The sequence below is a fragment of the Panthera tigris genome, chromosome B2, assembly GCF_018350195.1.
Source record: "Panthera tigris isolate Pti1 chromosome B2, P.tigris_Pti1_mat1.1, whole genome shotgun sequence".
NCBI classification, from domain to species: Eukaryota; Metazoa; Chordata; class Mammalia; order Carnivora; family Felidae; genus Panthera; species Panthera tigris.
The window spans coordinates 12,549,563-12,565,260 of record NC_056664.1 but is presented as its reverse complement, the minus strand read 5'-3'; the positions used below and the strand labels follow the sequence as shown (position 1 = coordinate 12,565,260).

Below are 15,698 nucleotides of genomic sequence, written 5' to 3'. Positions count from 1 at the left end.
ATGGTTTTGCCGTAGCTTCCATGCCCCCAACAGCTGCTCTTTGCTATTCCCGATAAACCCATTTTTGCCAACAAAGAACTGAAAGTTTTATTTTTAAGGTTAATACCTCAGCACAAAGTTAGATGGCAATAACATCCAGTAGTCAAAAGCTGTGAATGGCTTATGTTGGCGGTATCCACCGTTAAACTTTCCCCACAATAAGCAGCAAGGGCAAATTTTTTCAGTATGAGGTGGAGTTTTACAGACCGGCAAGTCTCCGTGCATTATCCCCGCATTAACGTACGTACAAATAGAATACGCTGTCCCACAGAACCTCAGATAAATGTCCAGTAGCCTCTTGAAGTAGTGTACTATCCAGGTAATCAAGACGAGCGCTGTGCAACCACAAAAAACAAACAACCTGATTAAAAACTGGGCAAAGGAACTGAATGGACATTCCTCCCCAGAAGACATACGACCGGCCAACCGGCACACGAAAAGCTGCTCGATATCTCTCGTCATCAGGGGAGTGCAGATCAAAACCACAATGAGACCATTCACACCCCAGGAGGATGGCTATACACATGACAACAACAAACACAAAGCAATGAAAACAGAAGACAACACGTGTTGGCCAGGATGTGGAAAAATCGTAACCCTCGCGCACGGCCGGTGAGAACGAGAAATGGTGCGTCTGCTGTGCAAAACAGGATGGAGGTCCTTCCAAAAATTCAGCGCGGAATTACCACACGGTCCAGCAATTCCACTTCTGGATGTGTGCCCGAAAGATGTGCAAGCTGGGGGTCGAACACACGTTTGTGTATACCCAGGTTTACGGCAGCACGATGCACAAAACCCACGAGGCAGAAGCAGCGGCTCAAGTGTGAATAAAGAAAATGTGGTAGATAATACAACGGAATACTATTCAGCCTTAAATAGGCCAGAAACTCTGACACGGGCCGCAACATGCACAAACCCCGAGGACGTTTGCTAAGTGAAATGAGCCAGCCACAAAAAGACAAACACTGCAGGATTCCACCTGTATGCGGTACCCAGAATAGTAAAAGCCATAGAGATAAAAAGTGGAGCAGGGGATGCCTGGAGGTGGTGGCGGGAGGGGTGAATGGGGATTTACTGCTTAATGAGTCCAGAGTTTCAGTTTGGGAAGATGAAAAGCATTCTGGAGATAGATGGAGGGGGACGGCTGCACAGCAGTGTGAATGTACTTGACGGCCGTGAACTGCTACTTAAAAATAGTAAATTCTAGGGGCGCCTGGGTGGCTCAGCCGGTTAAGTGTCCGACTTCAGCTCAGGTGATGATCTCGCAGTCTGTGAGTTCGAGCCCCGCGTCGGGCTCTGTGCTGACCGCTCAGAGCCTGGAACCTGCTTTGGATTCTGTGTGTCCCTCTCTGTCCCACCCCTGCTGGCATTCTCCCTCTCTCTCGCTCTCTCTCTTAAAAATAAATATGAAAAAAATAGAAAATTCAATGTTACATACATTTTCTCACAATTTAAAAAAAAAAAAAAAACTTTGTGAGCACTTGGCCCTCCATGGGAGCTTTTCAAATGATCTCTTTGGACCAGGAAAACCCAAAGACAGCCAAGTGAGCCTTGCGTGAGATGGCTGGTTTATGGCAGGCCGCTAAGGAATTTGAGGGTTCTCGGAAATCAGTTAAAATCTGAGAGCCTTCACATCTAGGAATCATTTGGACTAAAAGAGAATATGAGGGCTTCTGTGATTCAGGGGGAACTCCGCACAGATTTGTGATATGGGCAGGATTCACGCAATATTCTTTCTGAGTGCTATATCCCCAGAGACGCGACTCGACAGTGGGTCAGGAGGAGAGTCGATTACAGGCAGGAGTAAAAGTTAGGGACGGAAGGCCACAGGGAAGGGCAAAGAAAGGTAAAAGAAATCCCTGTAATGAAGGCAAAGCAACCCCATCTTTTATGAGAACAGTGAAAAACTCACAATCTCCAGGTAAGAGGAAGTCTCTGTCTCCATCCCTAACCTCGCTCTCCTTGGTCACACATGTGTGACCACCTTTCACGGACTGGCATGAAATGTAAGCTCTTCTGAGTCTAATTCTGCAGAACACTCCATACCGCATAGCACGCCTAAGAGGTGACCTCATGAAAACTATCTTTATTTCGCGTTAGTCCAGGATTACTCAGGTGTCATCCTTGCAAAAGTCAAGCTAACATGGGGCTGCATTACCTGCGCCAATCATGAGGCCGAGTCATGGTTTCTCAGCCAGAGGAAGATGATACCACTTCTTCCCACAGTTTCGATACCAAGTAGGAAGATACCTCCAAGCTAGCCCAGCCCTAAGAGAGGAGAAAAGTCTGGCAGCCACGTTGTTGATATACGACATTAGTGACTACCCTTAGGTGAGGACGAGTCTTCCCACACTACACAAGCCAGATAGAAGGCTGTGTCATTTCCAGCTCAGTTATCCAGAATGACCATCAGAGTGTCCATATACCTCAGCTACCCACAACGTTTTCTGGTGACCAGAGTTTTTACCAACCTGTAGTAGAACGTAGTTTTCATTGGAGGGCACACATCTCTATTAGAACCATTTTTACAGTTCTTGTCAGGGAACTCAAAGCAGGAAACAGAAACGTGTATATGAAAAAAAAAAAAAGACAAAAAAAGAAAAAAAAAAAGACATGCAGGGTAAGGGTTTATGCCAGATTTTTAGACAGCTAAAGCCAGCAACGTGCAGAAAAACGTTCAGTAACTAGCTGGAGGGGACAGAAAAGCCGTGATCTGTAGTGTTTGCAGGTATCTGTAGTCTAAACATTCCTACCACGGCCAATGTTAAGCATGCAGTATAATGCCCACCTGCTCTCAAAATTCCTCAAAACCTAAGAGTTGGCTTGGGAGTGGCAGCATGAACCAGCCCCAACACACCACTGGCTGAAACCCGTTTCCCTCATCCCGCCAAGATCCATAAACCCCGTTTCGTATCTAAAATAACCACCCCCCCCCCCACCAAGCTAAAGTCCATCATTAATCACGCCTCTTTCCATCTACCAAAAGATATCTGTTCTCACTGCCACATCTTTTTCTTGTCTTTTCTTTTTTAAGTCTCCTCCTCTGGAATAAAGCTCACTCAAGTCCAATCTTATGTAGGGAGGCTTCTTCAACTGCTCTGAGACAGCACTGGCTCTTCTCTATTTGGAATTTCTACAGCGCTTATGGTCTACTGTCCTCCCACTGGGTTCTAGGAGGCCGGGTTCCATGAGGGCAGGGGACGTTCTCACAGTGCTAACTAAGCACAGCGCAGGGTCTGACCCGGCCTGAACTGAATGCAACCCGCTGGCATGACTGGTGGGGCCGACTATCCAGGCAGCTCCGGTGAGCTAGCTCACCAGCTGCTCACCCCTGTGCACGCCAAACTCTCACAAAAGGAGGCAGGGAACGAATACTTGTTGAGCGTTAAAATTTCTGCAAGCCCCGGTACCCGGAACTTGGCTCCCAACACCATTCCTCAATCAAAGGAATCGGGGCTAACTGGAGAAATGGCGGATTCCAAGATGGTGGCAGGGAACCGTCAAGGTGAGCATGAAGATGTTCAGAAACAAAAACACAATGACGGGAGCGTATCAAAGGGAGACAGGAGACAGAATCCCTCACGTTCTTGAAAGAGCTGCCAATGGCCCAAACTCACGCAACTGGCCCAACAAAGCACACAGCGTTGTACTAGATCATAACCTGAAGTAGAAAACAAACGCCCACGAGTTCATACTGATAAAGAAATGACTAAATAAATAAGACACCAGTCTCCTTGGTGTGGGTTCTTTCCCAAGATGGGGGCGTGCGTGAAAAGAGTAACTTTAAAATGTCGAAACCTGACAAACACCACCTCAGCTGGGCGAGATCAAGCGCCAGGTGGTCATGGGAAGTCACGCTGAGGGTAGGCGCCCTTGACGTCTACGCTCTGTAGATGGCGATTTCCCAACTCTGAGAAATGCTCATCAGTCATTTTGTAGAATGCCCCTCAAGTGGGGTTTTTCTAATCGTAACAAAAACATAGGAAAAACCCCATTTGAGGGGCATTCCAGAAAACGACCGATTGGCACTCCTCAGAATTGTCAAGGTCATCAAAAACAAGTCAGAGAAACTGTCACGTTCAGCGGAGCCGAAGGACACACGATGGGGAATGCAGTGTGGTTTCCTGAAGGGATCCTAGCACAGAAAAGGGACGTCAGGTGAAAATTACGGAAATGTGAATGAAATAGAGACTTGACTTACTTACTACGACGACGACGACTATCACTACTGCTACTACTAATGAATTGCTCTCTTGTCAAGTGACTTACATGGATTATTTTGCTTCATCCCCACAATGCTGTAAAATGGCTCCACTCCCCTTTTACAAAGGGCGACAACCACGCTCTAACTCTCCACCCCAAGGTAACAGAGTTAGTCACTCGTGGAACTCAAGTTGAAACTCACAATGAATTCTTCTACGACTTTCAGAAGTTGGAACTTCATGAATCTTCACAACAGCCCCATAAAGCCAGGTAGCGCTGTCATGATTTCCTGTCCGCGCGAGGAAACCTCACGAGGAGGACGCTGGGTGAGTTACTCAGGGTGGCACAGCCCCTACGTGGCACAACCAGAATCCGAATTACAAGGGACTTGAATCCTAAGGACCCAAAACAACACACGTGGTATCTCCGTTAAGAACCTGCCTTGCAGCATCGGCCTCACGATGCGCTATTGAAATAAAAGATAACGGTAACCACAGCAAACACTGAAGAGTATGTAGTATGTGCCGGTTACTTTACAAATATCAACTCGCTCAGCCCTCCCAACAACCCAGAGACATAGGTTCTATTATGATCCCCATTGTACAGATGGGAACACTGAGGCACAAGGAGGTGAAATCAGGTGAATGGATGGGTACTAAGTGTACAACTCTTTCAACTTCTCCGGATGTTTCAAATTATGTTTAAAGGAGCCTCCCGTGAACCACTGTGCCTGGTCATCATAAAAAGGCTTCTCAGGGATTGTTTATTTGACCCAAATGTATACGTATCTGATTATTTTTTTTGGCATCCCGCTTTTTAAAAATTAGTTTCCTGATTTCTCCTTTTAACTTCTTTTACCTAAAAGCTTCCTCCCACCCACCCCGCAGTGAGAGACGTACATCTTGCCAATGTGCTGTAATTAGGCTGTTAAGTAACCGACTTGAGGCCAATGTTCATTCATTAGAAAAAAAAAAAAAAAAGCCATACGTAATATGAGTTCTAGGCTCTGCAGAGCATTAAACTTCCCACGGACCCTCCAATCATCTTCGGGGCTTGGATGGATTTCAACGCTGTCCTTATCATAGACCAAAAAAATACATCATTGTTGTTCCAGTCGGTAAACATCTCAGTTAAGTGGCACATTTATAATGCATTTATTTCTTTCACCATTTCCATGAAGTTGCTCATTTACTCACTCTACCTGCGATTCGTGCTTGGGCCTCAGCTACCTGAGGACCTCTTCTTGGTTTGCTTCACATGAGGTTTTTCTTGAGATAGGAGTCAATGAAATGATTTAGAAAAAAAAAAAAAATGTGCCTCTTCCGATTCCAATATCAGATTGTTACTATCTTTTGTAAAAGTTAAAATCTGTTCCGGATCGTTTTAGGTGTGCACGGTCCTGAGTTCAGACGCGTGGCCAACTCATCAGTGCTGGCAAATGTTAAGACTGCCCGGGCTGTTGTCTTGCTTTCCCACCCCGCAAATCAACAGCTTCCCCCAACGGCCCCAAGAAAGGAGCGTTTCCGTTCTGCCGGGCGAGGCCACCACGGGCCAGCACCAGCTCTCTGCTGACCTCAGAGAAGGGCTCCGAGTGCAAGAGTAGCTGTGGCTTGGAAACACCCTCTCATCGGAAAAGAAGCATGGTCCGGGCCCAAACAGACTCTGCTGGCAGAGAAAGTCTCGCTTCTCAGGAAGCATGTGCACTTCTCAGTCTGCCAACCTGATCGTGGTGAGCTGTAGGTACCTGCAGAAACTGGCCAGATGGGTGCATTTGGTGAAAGCCCTTTGAAGTCATTACATTCCTCTGACCTGCACACGAAATACGCCCACCGGGGACAAGAATTCCCTGTCTTCTCTGCACCTCCACGACCCGGACTCCCCATGACAGTGAGAAGCTCGAGGTGCTCAGGGTACCAAGTTCAGAGCCAACGCCGGCCGGGGGGCCTGGAGGCCTTGGACAAACTTCTTAACCTCAGCGTGCTGAGACACAGAAGTTGCAAAACAACGGTTAAAGGGTTAATATGTTGACCAGCATTCCGCAAGGATACTGGCACAAAGTTAAGTACTATATCGGCATTTGCTATTAGAGACAAACGTCCAAACAGTTCATTGTTACCAGTGATTCCAAAGTAATGAACCCAACCACCCCTCCCCCCCGCCTCACTGTCCTTCACCTGCCCACCCATCCAGGGTCGACTCATTTAAGACCCGCACCGATTCCAATGTCATAAGGCCTGGTCACCCAGGGCAGCGGTAGCAGCAGACAGAAACCCTTATTTGCAAGACTAATGTGCTTCTTCAGATGAAATGTATAGCTAACCGTGCAGTCCACTTCTCCTTTTCTTAATAAGGGTTTTTCACATGCAGATTTTATCATCATGCTTACTTCCTCTCTTTTCTTGTAGTATTAAACATCTTTTCCCTTTCAGCTCTGTCCCACCCTACTGCTGAATTTTAAAAAAGGAAAGAAAAAGCAAGCCAGCCAACTAGCTCGGAGGCCTCAGTATTTTGCTCTCAACTTCACGCTGCTGATAATACACGCTGCCGTGGCAGTTTAATGGAGAATTGGGATCTAATGAGAAAAGATAAGAGAGGAACGCAGATCAAGGAACTCCCGAAAACCAGCCCCAAATAGTGTCACCAAGGCCTGGTGGCCTCCGAGCTTGTTAAACAGACCGCCTCTCACTAAGGGCATGCAATTCGCCTGCAGTCCTTGCTTTAAAACTATTAGGTCACCCTCACACCGGATTACCTTTAAACAAGGACATTCTGTAACCAGGGATCCACCTAGGTGGCTTAGTCATCCGATGGGCCTCAAGGTCACCGGCTTGAGTAACAGGATGAGAATGACCTCATTCACCCACTATAGAGCCGTTATGTCACCAATCAATACGGGAGGCCTCTGAACATCACCAACAAAGACTTCTCGAGGGAGCACCTTGCACACATCAGAAGCAAATTGCACCCTTAAAGGCAGATGACACATGGAACACAGAAAGACCCGTTCTGCAAAGCAACAGCCTTTGTTTGGTTTGGGAGAAGCAGCACTCCAGCCCCGGAAACAGGGAGAGAGAAGAGAGAATCCATACAACAGAAACAGAGCGCTGTCTCCACTCTCTCTCTGACGTGACATTTCCCCCCACTTTCCCTCTTGAACACAGGATGCATCTTCTGGGGTCTCACCAGGCAGGAGGGAAGACAAAAACGGAGGTATAATTACTGGGGGCTGTGATGCGGGGGACCAAGAAACAGCAGCCCTCCGCCAAGAACCGATCCCACAATGCACTGGCGGAGAAACCAGTCACACTGACTGTAACAGACACCGGAGACTGCTTACTCTGTCATTGTTCGATTTAATTTACAAACGTTAACTCATCTGGCCCTCCCATCAACCCGCAGCAATAGGTGCTATTATCGTTCCCATTGCACAGACGGGGAACACTGAGGCACGATGAAGTGAAGCAAGGTGCCTAAAATGTCACACAGGCCGCAGAGTCACCAACAGCAGCAACAGGCACCAGGGGAAGTTACTTGTGTGGGTTTTTGCACGTGCTCGATCCTTTTCGTGAAGAACTATCCCACATATTTAATCCCGAAATGCTCTCCTGTCAGACAGAGAGGGGTCCGACCTATCTCTGTGGAATGAAGGTGGGAATAACTGACTCTAATTAATCCTTAAATCACTCCGTGAGGCAGACTGAGGGCATACAACTAACCTCGGCTTCAGGTGAGAAAAAGGAAGTGCAGGGAATCCAAAGGACTTGTCTTGGGCCACATGGCTTTATTTCTTACTTTTTTTCGTACCGCTTTAAATACGAGCTCTCGCTCGCCTTACCGGCGGTTCTTTGATCTTCCAACTGCGAAAGGTTTTGAAGAACGCAAAATCTTTTTGCCTACACTCAGAACAGAAGGGAGGTGAAGGAGGCGCTAGCCTGGTGGACGGAGGCTGGGGCCGGCCCCCCAGCCCACGGGGCTCCGCGGAGTGTAGCCGGAGAAGCAGCATGGCCCGCACCGCTGCCAGCACCCCGGCCCCAGCAAAGCACAGGAGCAGATGGGACTCTGCCCAAACCCCCCTGGATCTTGGGCAGAGGACGACCAACCGTCTCCAAGTCCCATGGGTATAGGACGCCATTCTCTCTCCCTCCTACCCGGTTCTCCTCCCTCTCAATAGACATGGGGCTCAGAGACACCCTTTCCTGGCCTCCTTTCTCGTGCACCTCTTTGTGTTTCCTTCTTTGGGGCTGTTCTGTATCTGTTCCCTTTTCGGCCCTGGGGGTTTCCCCGGCCGATCACTGGAAACGGGGCAACCTCTTGTGACCTACTTTTTCATCACCAACCGGAGCAGAAGAGGGCCGACTGTGCTCGGGGACCTTTCTGGGTCTCTCTAGGCCTGGGCACCGTGGATCAAGTCTGGGATTCTTCGAAGTGGGAGACTTGATCCCAACAGTGGTGGCCAAGCCAGTCGGGGGGAGGGCGCAGTTTCACAAGGACGGGACTGCAGGCAAATCTGTGTCCTGTCGCCCTGCATCTCAGTAGGCAGAAGGCGCTGGGCATCACGGATCGTCAGAGCCCGAGGGCACCTCTGTGCCTTCAGTCCAGCCTCCGCAGTCGACAAACAGGGAAGCTGTGTCCCACCCACACTGGGCGACTTAGCTCAGGGTCTGCAATCGGCACGGGTTGAACGAGGGATTTCCGACCTCCTGCCCCTGAGCACCCGAAACCATAAAGGGCAAAAGTAGGGCGTGAACAGAAGGACCTTCGTGAGATGCCAAGTGATGCAAGACGGTAAGATGCTCAGGTTCTGGATTCATAGACGCATCTGTGTAAACTTCTCTCTCAAGGCCCTTTATGGAAAATAAAATAAATCCTACTGCCCAGAATCACCCGAAGGCTTACCAAGTGTTTTAAGGCCCTCTGATGCAAAGTGCAACCCCGAGAGATTAAAAAAAAAGATAACCCTTTCCCGGCTGCCCACGTCTCTCTGGAACGTGTGATGGGTGAATGGGGGAGAGACCCGAGAGGCGCCCAGGCCTCCCAGGGGCCCCCTGCTTCTGCCTGAATGTGAGACACAGCCGCCCGATCATTAGCATACCAGATTTGCATTCACTCCAGATGAGATTTCATCACCGCATCATATTTATTCATCCCTTAATATAAATCCAAATTGCTCTCTCCAAATAGCAGAGAGCACTGTGCTTCGGTAAGGGGAAAGAGAAAAATGATCGCGGTAAGAGATACACAGCGTTTTCTCCTCCTCTCCCTCCCCCGTGCTGTGCCCTTCCCTGCCTCATCCCAGGGCTCAGAAGACACGCCTCGGTCTTTGGTTGTCTCATGGTAGAGGGGCTCTTGGTGAAGGGAAAATACGGTAGCCCTCAACCCTCCCAAATACTGTGGGAGCTCCTTGTCAGTCCCACTGGAGGTGAGCCCCAGTGCCCTCCCAGCAGCCAAATGTAACTTCCTAGCAGACCAAAGGCTACAACCTCTTAAAGAAGACAATCTTGGGGCGCTTGGGGGGCTCAGTCGGTTAAGCGTCCGACTCTTGATTTCAACTCAGGTCATGATCTCACAGTTCGTGGGATCAAGCCCTGCCTCGGGCTCTGCACTGACAGTAGGGAGCCTGCTTGGGATTCTCTCTCTCCCTCTCCCTCTCTGCCCTTACCCGCTCTCTCTCTCTCTCTCTCAAAATAAATACATAAACTTAAAAAAATAAACAAAGAAGACAATCATGTGTCTGAACCTGGAAAAGTCTGCTTGGAAATAAAGAACTTTTTTTTTTTTAACAGAAGTGAGACATTAACATAGGATGTCCACAAATGGTCTTTGGGAATGCCAGCACACAGAGTTCAGGAAATGAAGGAGACACAAAGCACACAGGGCCACATTGCTTTCTGCTTGTCCCTTTCCACCACCTCCTTCTGCCGGGGAAGTGGCATATCACCGGAACTGCCTGCCTGCTTTGCCTGAGAAGAAATTTATGGTGCCTTGTCTTGTGAAGGGACAATTAGTAGCATTATCTAGAAGGGTACATTCCAGGGGCACCTGGGTGGCTCAGTCGGTTGAGCGTCCGACTTCGGCTCAGGTCATGATCTCACAGTTTGTGAGTTCGAGCCCCGCGTCGGGCTCTGTGCTGACGACTCGGAGCCTGGAGCCTGCTTCGGATTCTGTGTCTCCCTCTCTCTCTCTGCCCCTTCCTCACTTGCGCTCTGTCTCTCTCTGTCTCTCAAAAATAAATAAACATTAAGAAAAAAAAAAACACACAAAACATTAGAAGGGTACATTCCCAAGTGTTGTTTCTGATTCTTTTTAGGTGGGGACCGGACATGCATTTCTCCCATGTGCCAGTGTGTATTTTTAAAATAGTAAAAATCTTAAAAGAAATCCCTCTTATCGGCCTGCGTGTATTGTAAAGGAAGGTTCGCGTAAGACTCCTTACGGGAAAGCACACTCCAAGAAAAAGACTGGCCAACTACCTGTAAACTGAACTCCTAACTGTGCCTTGAACCAGGGCATCTGTGACAAATTTTATCCAGTAATTGTGTTTTCATGGGTCCTAACCACTATGATTTCACTATGATTTCTTTCTCAAGAAAGAGTACAAGGATGGTCAGACTTCAGAGGAATTTAGACGGTTTCGAGTGTCTTCAGAAGTTCACGTTCAAGCTGAAAATGGACCCTTAAAAATTAACCCTAACTTCTGGGCCTGGGGTTAGATACCAATGACTTCCCACACGGTCACTGAAGATGCTGGTAGCTGGCTTCCCTAGCTTACAGGACTAGAGCCAAAAGCAACAGAGGTTGTCACCCCTGAACCCTAACTCCACCACAGCATGTGAAAAACCTAACGAAATACAACGTCCTGACCAAGAATTCCTCTTCATGACGGGCCTGAAATATTCAAGACGTTCAGAGAAACATTAGGGAATTGGACCGCGAGTTAGGAAATTCCAGTCCCGGGTCTGCCACCAGCTCGCGGCTGGGCCTGAGCAAGTCCCAGAACTTCTCGGGCCTCCGCGTGGAAGTCAGCAAAGCCAGGGAGTTCACGGATTTCTAAAGTCACCCGCATTCTCTGAGCCTCTGCTTCCAAGCTTCTTGTCTTTCCCTTTGCCAGCAGGGACCGAGAGTGTTAGAAAGGTTGTGCCTCTGACCCCAGAGGAATGTGACAAGGGCCTTCCTTGCATTGTTCCCACAGTGACCAGCGCCAGCTGTCCAGGCAGGCCGGCCAAGTTATGGCGCACGACTGGGGCCGCTGTGTGGACTCCCCCCCCTCTCCAGGCCTCCCCACTTCCTCGGGGCCCCTGTCTGCAGGTGGGCACCCTCCCCGGAACACAACAATGGGTCTGTGATCTTTAATAAACAACAGTCGAGGGTTTAAAATCTGGAGTGCAGCCATAATGGCCTGAGGCTCCCCCTGATCTCAGCGGGAGGGGTGCAGGTAAGTCTTTGCTTCTCCACATCTCCGAACCTACCTCTGGAGGGGGCAACGGGGTCAGTGCACCTAGAGACGGCAGGCAGTTTTCCAAGCATGCTGGCATGCGATGATGTGAAGGGAAGTCCTGCTAAAAGAAGGGACTCTGGTGAGAGATCTCCACCAGAGACTCTTGGGGTGAGCCCCAATTTGCAAACAGGCAGTTCTGAGCAGGTGCGGCGATGAAGAGTTTCCTTTTTGCCTGCAGCCTTGTGTCTGAGATACTAATAAGGGAAGATCACTGGAAAGCATTACCATTATTTTTAGCTTTTCTAAGGGAGGGAGGAGTTTTTTGAAAGGGCAAAATGGAAAGGAATTTAGGGCAAGGGTGTGTGTGGGGAGAGAGGAGAAAAGATTAGGAAAAAGGAGGACTTGCAGGAGACACACACAGCTCCTTCCTCCTTCCTTGACCGATGGCTGCGGCCAAGACCACATCGAGGACGTGAGGTCCACATATCTGGAGGCAAAGAAGTGCCCGGAAGGAAATCACTTTTCTCTATGCATGGCAAACGTGTACTTCATCCTGTGGGATTTTTTTTTTTGTTTGTTTGTTTTATCTTTTAAATGTAGCAGATGAGGCCAGTCACAGAAGCCTTCTTGGAAAAGGGCTTGAAAATTCATGCTGGATTTGAATGTGGCTCCAGCACAAACCCCAAAGAAATACCCTGTCTGGATGTACAGAGATCATGAATGTTCCAGATTCATAGGAGATGGAGAAATTCTTCCTAAATGACCTTACAACTTTAAAATAGCAAGGTGGAGGGGCGCCTGGGCAGCTCAGTCAGTTAAGCGTCCGACTTCAGCTCCGGTCATCTCACGGTTTGCGGGTTCGAGCCCCGCGTCGGGCTCTGTGCTGACAGCTTGGAGCCTGGAGCCTGCTTCGGATTCTGTGTCCTCTCTCTCTCTCTCTCTCTCTCCCTTCCACTGCTCACGCCCTGTGTCTTTCTTTCAAAAATAAATAAACATTAAAAAATATTTTTTAAATAACAAGGTGGAGTCCAGCAGCTTCTGGGGTGACCAAAATATGGGCCAAGAACATAACATTTCGAGGGAGGGTTTCTTTTCTTTTCCTTCTTCCTTTTTTCTTTTTCTTTTCTTTTCTTTTTTTTTTTTTTTTTTTGGCAATAGGTAGTACAAAGTCTCCTTAATGAGCTGCAAAAGCTAAGGCATGAATTCCTCAATTCAGAGGCCTGGTAATTGCTGAAATCACAGCGCAAATGCCACCTGGTTCCTAAGGATCCTTCTAAAACACAGACCGCTTCACCACGACCTGTTTGCCTGCTACAATTTCTGAAGCAAGATCGCAACACAGTCAAGTCCTCAACCCTGCGGCGTGGCCGACCTGGGCCCGGAGCTGACAAAGGAACACGAGATTGGGTGTCCCACGTCCAAAATAGGACCGAACGGGGCGTCTGTGCTCTAGGAGAAGAGTGGCTGTATTTTGTTTAATGGAACTAAATTTGTGCCCATTTAAATCACGAGCAGGTGGCACTCAGTAGCAAAGGAAGCCCTGAAAATATTCACATTCAGTGAATGCAGTCGTATGTATAATTAGCTGAAATTTTATTTTAAAGTACTCTAATCTTTTGTACTGTTTTTTTTTTTTTTTTTTTTTTTTACAATCCAAACTGGTGAGGAACAGAGAGCAGCTTCTGAACGTATTATGAAAGCTCACAGCCACTGTATTATCTGTACATGTTTTAAAAAACAAAACAAAAAATGGGGAAGGCGTCCGAAAGTCTCTAATAGCACATATGTTAGGATCACACCGGCGGGAAGGGCACACTTTCTTCCAGAGGAATGAGTCTGTTGTTCGGGAGAGATAAGTGAGCTCCACAATAGCATCCAGGAGAAGAGCGGACGGGAAGAATGAAATGTATCCATTCTGGAAGCCTAACATTCCCTCTCGACGGGTTCGTGGAAAATTTCAAACGAGTCCCAAAGAACGACAGAGCACCAGACTTTCCCACCCGGGGCTGGGAAGTGGTCCTCTTGCCTGGGGTCAAATGTCATCCAAGCACCCCTGTCTCTCTTGCCCTCGCAACCCCCCGGGCGGTAAAAACACGAGTACAGAAAGCAAGCATCACTCTGGTTAGAAGTCACAAAAATCCTACACTTTAATCTAATTTTCATTTTAATTTGCCACTTTCTGAGCCTTAATTGTCCCAGCGATTAAGCGGAGATATGAAACTGCCACTAAGAGATACAATTACTTCTGACATATTCGTAACAGTTACTTGCAACTTGTCACAGTGATTGTTAATGTGTTTTCGTAGCTTTTGGGAGGAGCTGTTAGAAGCCAGGAAACTCCTCTGCGAGGTGAAGTCCCCTATGTTAAGATGCTGGGGGAGGGCACACATAATTATTATGTAACTGTACCCTGAGAGCATTTCCATGACAAGTTTATTTATTTTTCACATATAAATTAGAACCAACTATTTCAACATGTTGAAATGAGAGTTTCTATGAAAAACAAATGTTTTGTAGAATATAAATCAACATTTCCCAAAGAGGAAAGCGGCACAGGCCCTCTCCCTGGGGGGAATTCTAGCATCTTTCAGAGAAAGAACAGGCAAGTCTGAGGAAAGTGAAAAGAAAAAAAGAAACATTCCCCCTCTTTGTCCCGGGCTTGCCAAACCCCTAACGGAAGGGGACTTACAAGAGAACAGCAAATGTTCTCAAGGAAGTGTCTAAGACTGGAAAAATAATAAGCGAATGCAGGGCTTTATGTAAATGACAAGAATACGTGGCAACTGGTTATGCGGGGAGGGGATTATCACGTTTAAGAAACCCCATTCGAAGTCAGCCCCAGACCTTGAGATGAGGCTTTAAATGCACTCGCTTTTGGGGGCGCCTGGGTGGCTCAGTCGGTTGGGCGGCCGACTTCGGCTCAGGTCATGATCTCACTGTTCACGGGTTCGAGCCCCGCGTCGGGCTCTGTGCTGGCAGCTCGGAGCCTGGAGCCTGCTTCGGATTCTGTGTCTCCCTCTCTCTCTACCCCTCCCCTGCTCACGCTCTGTGTCTCTCTGTCTCTCAATAACAAATAAATGTTAAAGAACAAAAAATTTTTAACTGCACTTGCTTTCAAAAGCCAAACCCCAGAAACTCTTCTCATTTTTACTATACGCTGGCAACAAATTCACTCCATGTATAACCTCACCCTAAAACCCAAACGATGGGCCCAGTGTCATGGAAAAGCAGCCGGGTCTGGGGAAATGGCCCCCCACCTTGGTTTCCTGGAGCTGCCGTAAGAAAGCACCACACGCTGGGGGGGCTGAAACAGCACACAGTTATTTCTCACAGTTCTGGAGGCTGCGAGTCCGTCAAGATGGCGGCATGGTGGGTCCCTTCTGAGGCCAAGACAGAAGGACCTGTTCCAGGCCTCTCTCCCCTAGCTTCTGGTGGTTGGCAGGCCATCTTTGGCATTCCTTGGCTTGTCACAGCATAACTCCAGCCTCAACGTGGCATTCTCCCAACACCTCTATCTTGATGCCCACACTTCCTCTTTTCCTTCAAATTTTTTTAAATGTTTATTTATTTTTGAGAGAGAGAGAGAGACAGAGAATGAGCGGGGGAGGAGCAGAGAGGGAGGGAGACACAAGAATCCGAATCTGTGCTGACAGACACAGAATCTGTGCTGACAGCCCGACGCAGGGCTCGAACTCACAAACGGTGAGATCACGACCTGAGCCGAAGTCGGACGCTTAACCGACTGAGCCACCCAGGCGCCCCATGAAATTTCCTCTTTTTGCAAGGACACCAGTCGTGTTGGACGAGGGTCCATCCTAATGAGCTGATCTTTACTGGATCATCTGCAAAGACCCTATTTCCAAATAAGGCCACCTGCATAGTCACCGGGGTCAGGACTCCCAACGTCTTTTGGAGGGATGCAGTTCAACACGTAACACCACCCTATCCCCACCCAACTTAAGAGAGGTAAAGGGGGGGAAGCCGAACCGGCTCCCGTGAGGTCCCTCTTGTCCCACAACGC

At 48.3% G+C, this 15,698-nt stretch overlaps 1 protein-coding gene across 6 annotated transcripts in view; it reads right to left on the bottom strand.

Moving 5' to 3' along the window:
* The window catches only part of ATXN1 (ataxin 1), a 411,201-nt gene that overhangs the window by 202,950 nt on the left and 192,553 nt on the right, over positions 1-15,698 (bottom strand). The gene's annotated exons all lie outside the window — the stretch shown is intronic.